Source organism: Phoca vitulina, unplaced genomic scaffold (assembly GCF_004348235.1).
Source record: "Phoca vitulina isolate PV1807 unplaced genomic scaffold, GSC_HSeal_1.0 scaffold11, whole genome shotgun sequence".
Classification (NCBI taxonomy): domain Eukaryota; kingdom Metazoa; phylum Chordata; class Mammalia; order Carnivora; family Phocidae; genus Phoca; species Phoca vitulina.
The window spans coordinates 1,006,044-1,022,268 of NW_022589714.1; positions in this window are offsets into that span (position 1 = coordinate 1,006,044).

Below are 16,225 nucleotides of genomic sequence, written 5' to 3' on the forward strand. Positions count from 1 at the left end.
GAGGGCCAGTGGAGTGGGATTTGTGCCCAAAGATCTTTGGAGCCCCTCTCTTGAGAATCTCCCAACAGTCTGACAGGGATAGAACAAAATTTCACTAGCAGCTGCAGCAGTAGGTCACGGCCCTGTGAGAATGTGACATCTCACTCTTTCATTCAGAATGCTTCTCTGCTCTCTGCTTCTCTTAGATTTTAGTTTGCCTGCCTCCGGGACTCAGATGCTTTCATAGAATTGATGCAAACCCCTGGGAAATTTATTTGTCCTCTGATATCATCCGTGCTAATGCTCCCCTCCATTAGCTCAGATAATCAAGAGTTGACTATACATAGAACTATGGGGGATTACAAAAGCACTTATAATCTAATGAGAGTGGAAAAATACTGAAGGAATTTTAAAAAGAGAGAGAACAGAAAGAAAGCCACAAATACATACATAAATCAACTTACAATGCCCTAGGAAAACACAAGAAGTAAAGGGGACATGTCGTGGAATAGCTGGAATAAATGCCACTAAGACTGGGGCAGTGTCCCAGTGCCACCAAGGGAGAGCAAGCCAGAATATGATGAAGGTGGGTCAGGATTTAGAAGAGAGGTTCTGTGGCATTGGGGGAAGGAAGTCAGGTGGGTGTCATTCTAGTTGATTCTGATCCTTCTGAGATTAGTTCCTTACTTAAAAAAAAATGGTTTTATACTATAACTCATCTTGAGCCTACAAAAATCAAGGTATAAGGCAGGGACAGTCGTCAATATTACCAGTAGCTCAGCCATCTGTATAATGGGCAGTTATATCTAGGAAATGAAAGGGTGGTGTCAGTTCACAACTTGTGAACACAGAGCCATACCATGTTGGTAATGCAGGTCCCTGGAAATGCCAGGTTTGCCCCCACTGTTCTTAGTTATTAAACCTCATCAATATTTTTTATTACCAAGTGGAAGAAATCACAGGCTCTCTGATATCATGAAAGAGAAGGTATTTGGTAAATCTTAGTCTCCCATTTAATATTTCTTATTTTTTATGTAACAGGATTGGGCATTAGAGTGGTTCATTGCAAATTAAAATAATGGTGCCCTCTACAGCAGTGGTTATATGACCGTAGAATCAACACACTGTCCAGATTCTAGATGAATTTTTATGGTAACCGACTCCATAAATACTATTTTCTCTTTCCCCATATGGACAGCAACTGGTTTGTGTTCACTGGCAGGGTTGCAAAGCACACCTTTGTAACACCTTTGGATATTGCCAAAAAAGTATGATCTGCCTTATATTCATAAAGTCATTCACCAAATTTAGTGAAACAAACATAATGCCTGACAAGCAGGTCCATCACTGTAGCACCGTCTTTCTAATTACTGGAATAACAGGGAGGTGACGAAGGCCTATATATGGTTGTGAACCATCCGCATCAAAACCAAAGCACCACCACCAGCTGTTAAAATCTAGTGATTCACTAAACAGAATGAATATATTCACATAAGGTAAAAAAAAAAAAAAAAAAAAAGCAGCTGGTCTTAGATGAGGCATTCCACCTGCAAAAAGGAGGCACAAAAATTATTAGGATATCTGGATATAGGAACGTCCATATCTGGAAGTTCTATGAGAGCCCTCATATCAGAGCATGAAAAAGAAAATTAATTTCTAGGAGAAATTAATTCCACAGTCATATTTCCTCCAAGATAGTTTAGGCAAATCCTTTCATAATCGACCTTATTAGGCAAAAGGTGGCATCGGTGTAAAAGGAGTAGGATGATCTACCTAGATTATCACACGGAGTTCATTATATTCTTACGTACATGTGAAGATGTTCTCCTTAAGTAAGAGAAGGAGAATAGAATATTCCTTCTTCACCCTAGTCCCTGAATAAATTTGAAATGATGGGAAGATCCAGAGGCTCCAACCCAGAGAAAAAATGTGTTTATGGAGCACAGTCTATTATATAAGAACTAGTCGGAGATTAGGATGGCAGAGTAGGTGGAGATAATTACAGAGGATTTGGCAAATACAGAATGAGTGGCAAAGACAGAGCAAAGAGATATGAGTCTTGTCACAAGAGGAGTATAATCCTTTAGCAAACTTTGCCCCAGGAGACCAGACACTATTGTGACGAGAGGGAACTTTGTGTTAGTCATCTTGATCCTACTGGCAGTGATCCCTGGACATCATCTTGACTGTAGTCATCAGCAGGAGATCCATGGCGACCTCTATGGCTGACTGGCCATCTCTTAGAACGTGTCTACTTAAGGAAGGCTGAGCACAAACACTTGAGGAACTGTTTTGATGAGAAGTGGGTAAATAACTACAATGTTGTACACTGAGGACTGTAAAATACATTAGCACGCACACTTCAACAGCCTCAAGAGCTGCAAGATAAACCATGCTAGGTCGGGAAGTAAAACACTGGAGGCTCTCAAAGCACAGAATGTACCAAGACGGTTGTTTTCCTGAGATTTTTTTTCACTAAATCTGGATTTCTTTTTAGTTTTTAAAAGAATACTGGTATGGAGTTACATGGTAATTAATAGCACTTTTTGGTTTTCATATTATTTTAAATTCTTTATTATTTTTAATGTTAAACTTTGGTTTTGAGATAATTGTTGAGTCACATGCAGCTGGAAGAAATGATGCAGAGAGATGTGTGTGCCGTATATCCGCTTTCCCTCAATGGTAACATCTTGCAAAACTATATTAAAATATCAAAACCAAGATATTGACATTGATATAGTGAAAATACAGAACATTTCCATTACCAAAAGGATCCCTCATACTTTCATAACCACATCCACCACACTTCCCCATCTCTTGTCTCTAGCCCTTGTTCTCCATTTCTATAATTTCATCCTTTCAAGAATATTATATGGATGGAATTATACAGCATGGAACCTTTGGGGATTGGCTTTTTTTCATTCAGCATAATTCTCTGGGAATTCATCCAGGATGTTACATGTATCAATATTTGTTCCTTTTTATTTCTGAATAGTATTCCATAGTATGGAAGTACCTCAGTTGGTTTAATCGTTTAAGCATTCAACCATGGAAAGACATCTGGATTCTTTCAATTTTTGGTTATCACTAATACTGCTTCTATGAACATCTGTGTATAGGTTTTGATGTGAACATACATTTTTCTTTCTGTGGAATAAATACCCAAGAGTTAAAATGCTAAGTAATATGACAACTGCATATTAGGTTTAATAAGAAGCTGCCAAATTGTTTTCCAGACTGGCTATGCCATTTCATATTCCCACCAGCAACATATGAGTGATCCACTTTTTCTGTAACTTCATCAGTATTTTTTATTTTAGCTCTTCTGATATGTGTATAGTAATATTTTGTTATGGTTTTAACTTGCTTTCTCTAATAATTAATGATCTTGAACCTCTTTTCATGTGTTATTTATCATGTACATATCTCTTTGGTGAAATGTCTATTCATGCTTTTTGCCCATTTTCTAATTAGATAGTTTCTTAACCACTGAGTTTTCAGAATTCTTTATATAGTCTAGATACTGGCCCTTTGTCTAGTGTATAGTTTACAAATATTTTCTCCCAGATTATCTTTACATCTTTTAACAGGTTATTTTATTGAGAAAAAGGTTTTAAATTTAATGACATCCAATTTGTCAATTTTTCATATACTGCATAATGCTTTTGGTATCAACTCTAAGAATTCCTTATCTAGTCCCAAATTCCAAAGCTTTTCCATCCTTTTACTTTCAACTCACCTATACCATTGTATTTGGAATGTTTTGTAGATAACATATAGCTGAATTTTTTCCCCCACACTGCCAGCCTCTTTTAATTTATATATTTAGACCATTTATAGTTAAGGTAATTATTAATATGTTCATATCATAAGTCTGGCATTTTGTTATTTGTTTTATGTATATTGCCTCTGTTTCTCAGTCCTCTGTTCTCTTTTCTTATTTTTTCATGGGTTATTTTAACGTTCCTTTACAATTCCATATCAGTTTCTTTATTGTATCATTGAGTTTTGAATTTTCTTAGTGGTTGCTTTCGGTATTACAACATACATACATAACATCGTAGTGTACTACAATTGATATTTTACCAAATTCACTGGAGTGTACTTACTTTCATTTAAGTTCCACTAACCTCACTCTTTAAAATATAATTATCTTATGTATTTCCTTTATATACATTGAACAGCACAGTAGTCCGTGTTAAAATACTTTGTTTACACCACCAAATATGATTTAGGAAATTCATGAGAAATAAGGTAGCTATTATTTTACCCTGATTTTTATGCATTCCAATGTTTTTCTTTTTTCCTTACAATTTTCATTCCATTTAGAGAACTTTCACTAGCCATTGTTTAAAGGTAAGTTTGCTAGCAAGAAATTCTTTTAGCTTTCCTTCATTTGAAAATGTCTTGATTTCTTTTTCATCTCTGAAAGATGTCTCGGTGGATATAGAATTTGCAGTTGACACTTCTCTTTCACTATTTGAAAAATATTGTGTCACTTGCCTTTGGCCTCCATAGTTTCAGAAGAGATATCAGCTGTTATTTGAATTTGTGCTCCCCTAAAGTTAATGCATCATTTCTCCAAGACTGTTTCCCAGACTTTTTTGTATTAGTTTTCAGAAGTTTAATTATGATGCATCTGTGTTTGACTTTTTGAGTTATCCTATTTGAGGTTCAGTAAGCTTCCTAACTGTAGATTTATATATTTCACAAAATTTGGAAGCTTTCAACCTTCATTTCATCAAATGCTTTTTCAGTACAGCTTTTTCAATATGATTGCCTTTCCCCTCTCCTTCTGGGACTCTAATGAAGAATGGTAACTTTTTTTTCTCATGAAAACTAGATACTCTTTACTAGTTTACTGAATTTAAAAAATTGAAGATCCTGCATTTTTAAAAGGCCTTTTTACATAAAGTAGAATTTCTAATTGACAGATTTGGAAATCAGTCTGAACTGGACAAACTATGGATTCAACACGCATGAGATTTCCTCATACCATGACCTTGACGCAGATTTAATACCCACTCTCAAAAGAATCCTATAAAAATTTCTTTCAAAGCCCCTTTGAAACTGCAATCGTGTAGCAAAATCACAAGTAAACAACTGGCTGTTAACCTATTATTTCAAATATAGACTGAAAAGCCAACAGGCATATTTTTGTGCAAATTTTAAAAACATCATAAGCTGAAATATCAAATCTGCACAGCTGCTGTCCCTTCCCAGAAGGTAAGAAACTGCTGGCACATCAAGTCCAAGGGTGTCCTTGGTGCAGTAGTCTATGAAAGGAGGCCTCCTTCAGGGTCTGGTTGACATGGAAGTAAGGGCCCTGGCACAGTGCTGACTGCTGCTGCTGATCCCACCACCATTGCTGTTTGAAGACTCTGTGTCCCAGGAATCATGAAAGACAGGGTTTGCTCTGGGGGTGGAAGCGCATGGGAAGATATCGGTCTTCTTCATTGCCATTCCTTCTCCTTATCCTGGGCCAGACGCACTCGCTCATGGCAACTGGTAGAGGGGAGTGAGCTTGCACCACTTTGCAAGGAGAGGGATTAGGGACTGTGTTCTGGCGGCTGCCACACCCACACCCAAGGGCCTTGGAACTTCTCACAGAGCAAAGGGACGCTGCCTGCACTGAGTCCCCCTGGGTGGGTAGGAGGGGGAATGGTAATTTTTCATGATTTTCCTACAGTTCCATGAGACACTATTCATTTTTTTTTTAGTCCACTTTCTCTCTATTCAAGTTGTGTCAATTCTATTGATCAACCTTCAAGTTCACTAATTCTGTCTTCTAGTAAGCCTGTTTAGCATGTTTTTTAATTTTGGTTACTATATTTTCGGTTCTGCAGTTTCCATTTGGTTCCTTTTTTATAACTTCTTTTCTTTGCTGAGAGTTTCTACTTTGTAAATTTATTTCAAGAGAGAATAGTTATTTCCTTGTGGAAGTATTTTTTTTTGTTTTTGTTGAGAGAGAGAGGGGCAGAAGGTGAGGGGGAAAAAGAGAGAATCTTAAGCAGGGCTGGATCTCACAACCTTGAGATCATGACCCTGAGATCATGACCTGAGCCAAAATCAAGAGTCTGACACCGAATCGACTGAGCCACCTGGGCACCCCGATGTGGAAGCATTTTTATTACAGCCGCTTTAAAATCTTTTTCAAGTAATTCCAGTATCTGTGTTATCTTGGTATGGCCTTTATTCATTCATTGTCTTTTTTTGTTCATGTTGTGATTTCCCTGTTCTTGGTATAATGAGTGATTTTTTTCATTGTATCCTGGGAATTTTTGGATATTCTAATATTGTGGATTCTATTTAGTCTTTGTTTTTTCCTTTTAGCAAGTATTCCTGAGGTATAGCAAGAGAGCTGGCCAGGTATTTATGTTCAGCTTCTCACTGGTGCCCACCCACACCACCCTAACAAAGGTAGGGCACTGACTCACAATGCCTCATTACCTCTGAATGGAAGTGTAAAATCATCTCCCACTGGGCCCCACTGAAAGGTTAAAAAGATGATATTCTGTGTATATTGGGTTAAATAAAATCCATCGAAGTTTTTGAAAAGTTCAGAAAGGAAAGTAACCTTATCCAAATTTGTAGCCATTCTTGCTAGCTCTTGAACTCAAACCAAACTTTGTTGTCTGGCCTAGCTTGAGAACTATGAACTGACTCAGGTCTGGGTGCTGGGGAAGTGGCAATGATCATCATGTGGTACATCTCTAGGCCTAGAATTTTGGGGTTATAAAGAGGAACTTCTAGGATCCCCATGATTAATTATCACCACTAAATATCCCTGTAAGTCAGACCATTCTGATTACCACACTAGCTCTCGATATTATGGAAAGCATGTTCACTTTATCACTTAGGGGCGGGTGTTACCACTTTTTCCTGCCATTTAGGGGCTTGATATAACCAGTGAAATGTGAGAAATCTTTTCAACGGCAACAGCACTTACTGGTAAGCACAATTACAGTCACTACAATATTTTATAAGATGCTAATGCTCCTTAACCTATAAATTTCTCTCAATGTGTTTGTGAAATAAATATATTCCAAGCCCTTTCAGGAAATATAATTAGGAGGTTTTTCATGACAAATCCAATCCAGTATTTTTTTTTCCTCCCTAAGGTTTAAACTCCTTCTCTGTGCTATACCAAGGAATTTATGGTAACTCAGATATTTAAAATACTTGTTCAAGGCCAACAGAAGAGCATGTCTGCTGTTTTATTTCTCTCTGAATTTTTCTTTCTCTGACCTTTAGATCTTCCTTTGAAGAGTTCACCTGATTAAGTCAGGCTCACCTGGGTAATCTTCCTTTGATTAACTTAATGTCTACTGATTAGAAAATAGTTACATCTTTATATCTGGAAAGTCCCTTTGACTTAATGTAAACTAATCATGTAAATGATATTCCAACATATTCACATCTCTTCCCACACGAAAAGAAAAGAGGTTGTAAAGGGCATGTGTATGAAAGGGTGTGTGTGAATCTTGGGGCTTTCCTAGGATCCTGCCTCCCACAGCCTTGAAGTACCATCTCGAAAGGTAACTGTGTACAGAGAAAGACATTTAAAAATAAGTGAGATATGTCATTTTAAGAACCAAGCATGAAATAACCACGCTTCTTGAATTTTACCAAAAAAAAAAAAAAAAAATTGACACCTAGTTAAATAGTAAAAGACTTCAGTGTTTGACAATACCAGACAGTATTAAAGAAACACCAAAAAAGATTTAGCTTTCCTTCAAGAACTATTTAGTTTCTGTTATGCCCATGAAATGTCTTCTGATTTAATGGGAAGTACAATATACTGGCCTTTAATTTTTAACATATGTTCAAAGAATTATAGATGGATTTTTTCTTATTTCTTGTGTCTAATCATCTTGAGATAAATCCATGTGTGTCAGTCTATATTTAATATCTTATCATATATTACATATCTAAGAGCAGAGCTTCAAAATATATTAATCAAAACCCAATGGAACTGAAGGGAGAAACAGGCAAATCTACAATAATAATTGGAGATTTCAACACATCTTTCTCTCTTTCTCTCTCTCTGAAATTCATAGAACAAATAAGGATAGAAAGACCTAACAAACACTTTTAATATACTTGATCTTATTGACAGCATATAGCAGAATGCACATTTTTTTCAAGTACACATAGAACATTCATCAACATAGGCTATAGTCTGTGCCATAAACAGAATCTTAACAAATTCTAACAATAAGACAAATAGAAGTTCATAAAGGCATTAAACTAGGATCAAAATAAAAAGATATCTGGAAAATCTCCAAATGTTTAGAAATTAAATAATATACATTGATATAACACATAGGTCAAAGAGAAAGCCTCAAGGGGATTTAAAAAGTACTTTGAATTGAATTAAAATGAAAATACGGCCCACCAAAATTTGTAGGTTCAGCTAAAACCATGCTTAGAGGAAAATTTATAGACTTAAACACTTATTTTGAAAAATAAGTAAAGTTAAGTATCCCTTACCTTAGCTTCCAGCTTCAGAAACTAGACAGAGAAGGAAAAATTAAACCTGAAGACAGCAGAAGAACTTAACTAATTAGTTAAGAGCAAACATGAATAAAATTTTAAAAAATGGAAATAGAGAAAAACAATGAAAACAAAACTGATTCTATAAAAATATAGATTGCATTGATATCTATGCCCATGGATTCAACAACTTAAATGAACCAATACAACTCACTCAAGAAGGAAGAAACAAGGATGCCTGGGTGGCTCAGTTGGCTAAGCGTTGATTTCAGCCTAGGTCGTGATCTCAGGGTCCTGGGATGAAACCCTGCATTAGGCTCTGTACTCAGTGGGGAGTCTGCTTGAGATCCTCTCCCTCTCCCTCTGCCCCTCCCCCCACTTGCATGCATGCACAACTTATGTTCAAAGAATATGTTCAAATAAATAATAAATAATCTCTAGTAAATAAACAAATCTTTTTTTTAAAAAAAGAAGAAACAGAATATCCCTGTATCTGTAAAATAATTTAAATTAATAATTTAATACATTTCACCTAAGAAAACTTTAGGTCCAAATGCCATCACAGGTGATTTCTAACAAATATTTGGAGAATAAACACTACTAAATCTATACAAACTCTTCTAGAAAGCTGAAGAAGAGGAAATATTTCCTAACTCCCTTTGGAAGGTCAGCATTACTCTAATAACAAACCAAAGAAAAATATTAGAAAAGAAAACTAAAGACCAATATTCCCTATGAACATAGATGCAAAAATGCTCAACAAACTATTAGCAGACCAAGTCCAGGAATATGTAGAAAGGATAATAGACTGCATCCAAGTGGGGTTCATTTGAAGAAAGCAAGCCTGGTTTAGCATTAGAAAAAACAATTAAAATAATTCACTGTATCAGCAGGCTAATGAAAGAAGTCATCTAATTGTATCAATAGACGTAAAAAAAAAAAGCTTTTGACAAAATTCAACATTTATTCATGATTAAAAACTCTCAGGAGGGGCGCCTGGGTGGCTCAGGCGTTAAGCTTCTGCCTTCCACTCAGGTCATGATCCCAGGGTCCTGGGATCTAGCCCCACATCGGGCTCCCTGCTCAGTGGGAAGCCTGCTTCTCCCTCTCCCACTCCCCCTGCTTGTGTTCCCTCTCTTGCTATCTCTCTGTCAAATAAATAAATAAAATCTTTAAAAAAAAAAAAAAACTCTCAAAAAACTAAGAGTAAAGCTTCCTTGACCTGATAAAGGGATTTTACTTAAAACTGAGCATTGTCCTTATACTTAATGAGGGAAGACTGAATGCTTTCCTAAGATTGAGAACAAGGCAAGAATGTTCTTTCTCACAATTTCTATTCAATATTATACTGTAAGTTCTAGATATTTGAATGAGACATGGAAAAGAATAAAATGCACACAGATTGGATAGAGAAATATCTGTATTCACAAATAACATGTCTCTGTAGAAAATCCTAAAGCACCTTTAAAAAGCTTCCAAGTCTCGTAAGTCAGTTTGAAAAGTCCATAAGATATCAAGTCAGTATACAAAAATCACTTGGATTTTTACATATTATCAATGAATAACTAGGAACTGAAAGGTAAAAATACAATAAAATTTACAATAGCAGAGAAAAATGATGCACTTAGGTGTAAATCTAACAAAGTATGTGTAGGATAAGTGTGCTAAAAACTATAAAACATCAATGAAATAAATAAAAGAACATTTAATAAATGGAGAGGTATACAGTGTTCATGGATTAGAAGCCTGAATACTATCAAGATATAAATTGTTTCCAAATTGATATATATATTCAACACAATCCAAATCAAATTCCTAAGAGGCTTTTTTTTCTCCTGGTAGATAATTGCTAACCTGAGTCTAAAATGAATATGGAAAAGCAAAAAAGCTAGAAGAATCCAATTAATTTTGAAAATTAAGAACAAAATAAGAAGACTAAACACTACCCAATTCAAGATTTAATATGAAGTTCCATTAATCAAGATATTATGATAGTGGTAACAGGATACATAAATGAATGGGAAAAAGTCCAGAAAAATATGCACAGCATCATAATCAACTGATTTTTTTTTAAATATAAAAACATTACAGTGAAGGAAGCATAGTCTTTTCAAAAACAGTGCTGGGAAAAATGTACATCCGTGTGTCCAGTGTAAATAATGAATCTTGACCCACATTTTATTAACTCATAATGACCATAGACCATAATGTAAAATACAAAACCATAAAACTTCTGGCAGAAAATATAGGAGAAAATCTTTGTGATCTCAGGCTAGGCAAAAAGAGTTTTTACACAGTTTATAGAGTCTTTAGATAGAAAATATTCAACCAGAATGAGAGGAGAAAACAAAATGGAATACAAACTGCAACAAATAAACTCAACTGTATTACAAATGAACAAAATACACAGACTGAGGTGCGTAGGGAAGAAAAGAACCACTTTGGGAATCAATACTTTGGATAAGTTAGAGGCGAAAAGAGCTATAAGAAAATACTTTTCCTATATTTAGCAGATTTGTTTCTTGCAGGGGTATCTGTCAGCAATTCTGAAACCAATTTTTTGTGTATATTTGGTTTGAAGGAATAAGTAATATATTGTGGATAATGAGAGTCAAGTTTCTTACTATCAGAAAAAGAAGTTGCAATTAAAAAATATGGGAAGACTAGAGGGAGCCTGTGGTGATGGATTACAATGAGAGGTCTCGGTATGAATTTGTGATTTTATGCCACACATGACAATAGATACAGAAGTAACTTAAGGTGTGTGTGTGTGTGTGTGTGTGTGTGTGTTTGGCTGGGTACTATACATGCGTTTCCAAGTTTTATCCCCTGAAAGGGTTTAGATGAGATAACATTTTAGTAGCAGTGAGCACACTGAGCACCCAGATCTTGATTTTTAAATAACAATTCTCTAACTAAAGGAATCAGGGCTCTTTGGCAAAATGATTGATTCCAGGGTTGGGGCCAGAAAATGAGAAATAAGCCTGGAATATTGTGTGGTGGCATAAAATAAGGAAGTACTCATATTGAAAGATCATAATAGCCAACCTGAAAGAGCTCTTGTTGGCCAAAGCTGGAAAATTTTGAGAAATAAAATTAACAAATATAGCATGAGGTTATAACCTATAGAATGAAATAAATGCCAAGCATACCATACCAACATAAATAAATATTGGCACACATAGGACGCCTGGGTGGCTCAGTTGGTTGAGTGTCTGCCTTCGGCTCAGGTCATGACCCCAGGATCCTGGGATCAAGCCATGCATCACACCGGGCTCCTTGCTCAGCAGGGAGCCTGCTTCTCCCTCTGCCTGCCCTTCCCCCTCCTTGTGCTCTCTCTCTTTCTCTATCTCTCTGACAAATAAATAAACAAAATCTTTAAAAAAATAAATACTGGCACACACGAATAAATGAGGAAGAAGTAGCAGCTCTTCCTTACATAATATTTTCAATTAACAAATGTAGAAAGCTAAATGAAACGGAAAGTAACCATTGGAAAATTGCAGTAATAATTGTCACAAACAAGATCTAGAGGTGGATGCTGAAAGCATCAAGTTGGAAGAGAAGAGGGATTTTTTCAGTTTCAAATGATCTCCCCCCCTGATATTTATTAATTTAAAAGGACAAAACAGTAGCATTATAGTGGAGAAGACTAGCAGACACCACATTAATGAGGTGATCAAGTTTAAATAAGACTATCAATATCATGTACCCTTTGATATAATACATTTACAAGAATACATCATTTCTGTGGCATTCTTGCCAAAAATGCATACCCTTCACTAATTATGAAAACAAAAGTGAGACAAATGCAAACTATAAGGCATTCTACAAAATAACTATCCAGCACTATTCAAAAGCATCACAGGCATGAAAGACAGTAAAGACTGAAGAACTTTCACAGATTGGAAAAGACAGAGAAGACATGAAACTAAATGCATTGTGGCATCCTGGATTAGATCCCCTGAATGGAAGAAGTATATTAGTGGTAAACTGGGGAAATCCAAATAAAATTGACAGTTTAGTTAAGAGTATTGTACCAAACTTAATGTCTCAATGTTGAGAATTATACTAAGGTTATGCAGGATGTCGGGAAGCTGGGTGAAGTGTACATGGGAACTTTCTGAGTTAATTTTGCAATTCTTATGTAAGCTTAAAATTATTTTAAAAGTTTTTTAAAGGTACATATTAAATGCCTCATAATATTAGCACCATACTGCTATTCCATGTAACACTAGTTATCAGACTCCATTCTTGATCCTTTGGAAAGTACAATATTTTTCTATCCCTTGGGATAGCACAGTATTTTAAAAGTGGTTGTCATAGGTAGTATGATGATGATGATGATGACGATTCTATGTGAGACAGTTAATTAGTTCAATTCTCCTTTAAGCTTAAAATGAGATTGAAGTAATCATCTTCTAAAGTAGAGGCAAGAAAATAATTTTTATCTCTGATTCTCCCACATTTCTCATAGGATGCATTCTATGTAAAAGACCATGCCAGTTGCGGGGGGAAAAATATCTGTTTTTTTCTTATATCATGTAGGATCATATGTGGCACAAACTGGAATGGAATTTAAAGGTCAGGTCCAAGGGCGCCTGGGTGGCTCAGTTGGTTAAGCAACTGCCTTCGGCTCGGGTCATGATCCTGGAGTCCCGGGATCGAGTCCCACATCGGGCTCCCTGCTCAGCGGGGAGTCTGCTTCTCCCTCTGACCCTCCTCCCTCTCATGCTCTCTGTCTCTCATTGTCTATCTCGCAAATAAATAAAATCTTAAAAAAAAAAAAAAATAAAGGTCAGGTCCAGGGTCACAGAACAGTGAACTGCAGGGCTGTGGTTTACTGAGCAGCCCCCGTCCAGGGCTTTTTCCACCATCCTTTGTGGCATCCCATGTAGTAAATTTTATACAGCATATTAAGGGTTTCAGTTGGATTGTTTTAATAAAAGTAATAAAATTTGTAATTAATTTTAAATTTAGTAATTGAAGAACAAGGGAAATGTTCCTTTAATGAAGTTTCCTTGCATGATTTCTCAGATGGTTTTGCCATCACCAGTTTCACTGAGAACATCACCCTGTTGGAAGCTGCAATCTGAACAGATGAAGCACCTTTCAACCCAAGTAATTACCTCCCAGGGCTATAAACCCTCTGTGTCCAACACGTAACCAAGCCTTGTCATTAAAATATAAATTACCTTTCTCTTTTTGATCTGTTTTAAAAGAGAATTGCAGGCTCTACAGCTGACTAGGAGACAGTGGGTAGGAGAAATGGGAGTAGAGAAGAATCTTGGCCTGGAAAGAAGCTTTTCCTTCCCCAAAAATGAGCTCTGCTTTGAGGATTAGGTTCGGAAAATGCTGGGGATTGAAGTGATAGGTGGTGATGGGACTAGAAAATCAAGAAACAATTAGAGCAACAGCTGCTTCCCATCCCTTCTCTCTTTGGCTTCTCCTCCTCCACTCTCAATGTGGTTTTTGCCCTAGTAGGCTCCGGAGCAGAAGAAACTACAATAGTCACCACGGAATTTTCTTTTTCTCCCAAAACATTTTCAGTACAAATAACTTCAGGACACACACACATCTCAAACATTAAATTAACAGCCTTTTATCCTTTGCTGCCACCAAGATCCCCCAGTTGTATAAAAATGATTGGAAAATATTGCCTCGTGGACCTCTTGGGCAACATGAACTTCTGAAAAACAATAGCTACAACAGATGTTTCTTTCACATGATCTGTGTTTGATCTCCTAAATAATGTTTCACTACCACGGGCTTGGCAAAGGGTCAGGAAATGTGTATAATTTAAGGGGAAAATATGGAAACAAAGAAAAATCCCATGATATCCTGAGACAACTGTTATAAATTCCAATGATCAAAATATGGTTTATGTTACAGCAAATAATCTTTATTTTAAATGTCTAATTTCCAAAGATACTTAAGTTTTCAGACAAAGGCAGGCAGCCGTTTGCAATAAAACCGTACCATTTCATTTTGCAGACAATTTTAAAGAAGTCCTAAGACAACAAAACACATATGGATGTCAGAAAGTCAGGTCTCCCTCATGCTGTCCTCCAACTTCTTCAAATCAGCTTTTGAAAATCTAGTCTATGACTTCTCAAACCTGACTTTCAGAAGTTTATTTATATGTCTTATATAACTTTCTTCTTTATTCCACGTCATTCTTCTTTTGAGATAAAAAGCAGCCAGTCAGTTACTCATAATGGTGCTCCACATGCTTGAAGAGGACCACGGAGTTATTTTCTCTCAAAAAATCTCCCCCTCACACACACACAAAACATTGCCCCCAATTTTTAAAATCTTTATTCAAGGATCCTTTTCTCTTTCCTGTGATCACTGTAAATGTGAAAACCTGCGGTCTCCCTCTTGGAAACTAAGAAAATATTTTCTTTTATTTGAAAAATTGCCTACAACCAAAGAAGCTTAAACTAAAAAGCCTAAATTATAGTCTTCCATTTTAAGTACTGTTAGCTAAAATAACGCTCTTCGTGAATTCAATTGCACCTTTGTTTGGGTGTCACTCAGAAAGCTGCAATCATTAAAACACAGACTCTCAGGAATCAGGTTTCTGGGGGAAAAAAATGCACGTGCCAGTGGTTTGAACTGACGTATAGTGATGCCATGCTTACCTTAGTAAAGGAATACACATGGAATCAATGCGATCTGTCATGCAGAGCATTTATACATATAAAATATGAAATCCATGGTCACAATTTGGAAGAATGCCAAGCCCATGAAATAATATCTTACCCATCTTTGCATTGACCATTCACAGTGATAGAACACATGCAGTATAAATCAGAACGGGAAACAATTTTATTTAAGACCAACAAGAGAGACACAAAGTTATTCCAGTTCAGGGTAAAGCAAAATCTGCCCATACTCAAAAGCCACAATGTTAAATGTAAATGTGTACTGCTAGTCCTTTCAAAAGCCCCAGAAGTGATTTTCCCCATTTTTTTCATAGGCCTCTTCTCTCGATTTCATTGTTATATATTTGGTCTTTTAATTCCAACTCCTCAAAAAAAAACCCTAAGCTTCCCTTAGGTGTCACTCCAAAGCACAATCTATTGCACTTCTAAACTATGGAACATAGTAATTCTTTAGCCATATGGCTTTTAGTAACTGAAATGAGATCCCAGGAGTGAAATTCCTTATATTCAAGATCAGTTTCCTTCTCAAACTTAAGGTATAATAAGATTTGAACTTCAACTGATGAAAGTAAATGCAATTGTGAGAAAATAATTTTTTTTAAGTAGTGAGAAATTCACTATAAAATAAACTCTCATAGAAATCCCTAAACTCAAAGTGGTAATTACTGACTTTCAAAGAATTTACCATCGATCTACACCTAAGTGAAAAATTGTGTCATGTTAAAAGATGCAAATGCTTGTTAGTTAAATTTGTCATCATATGTCACAGCTTTGTATGCACCATCTGTTTTTTTTTTTTTTTCTTCTGTTCTGAATTAAGTTGGGGGGGAATATATTTTGAATGTGGCTAACTTCGATGGAACGTCTCTACTTATCTTTGTTTTTTAGGGTGATTTCCTATTTAATAATAAATAGACATCCTTACTCATATTTAAATAGTTAATTTTTTAAAACATGGGGAAAGAATTTCTTCACCTTTAATGTTTGATCTAAAAAAACTTTTACATGGTGGATAAAGATTACTACATTTAATAAGTTTTCCCTTAGGTGTCAATTATTTTAAATCCAGATTTCATTTATTT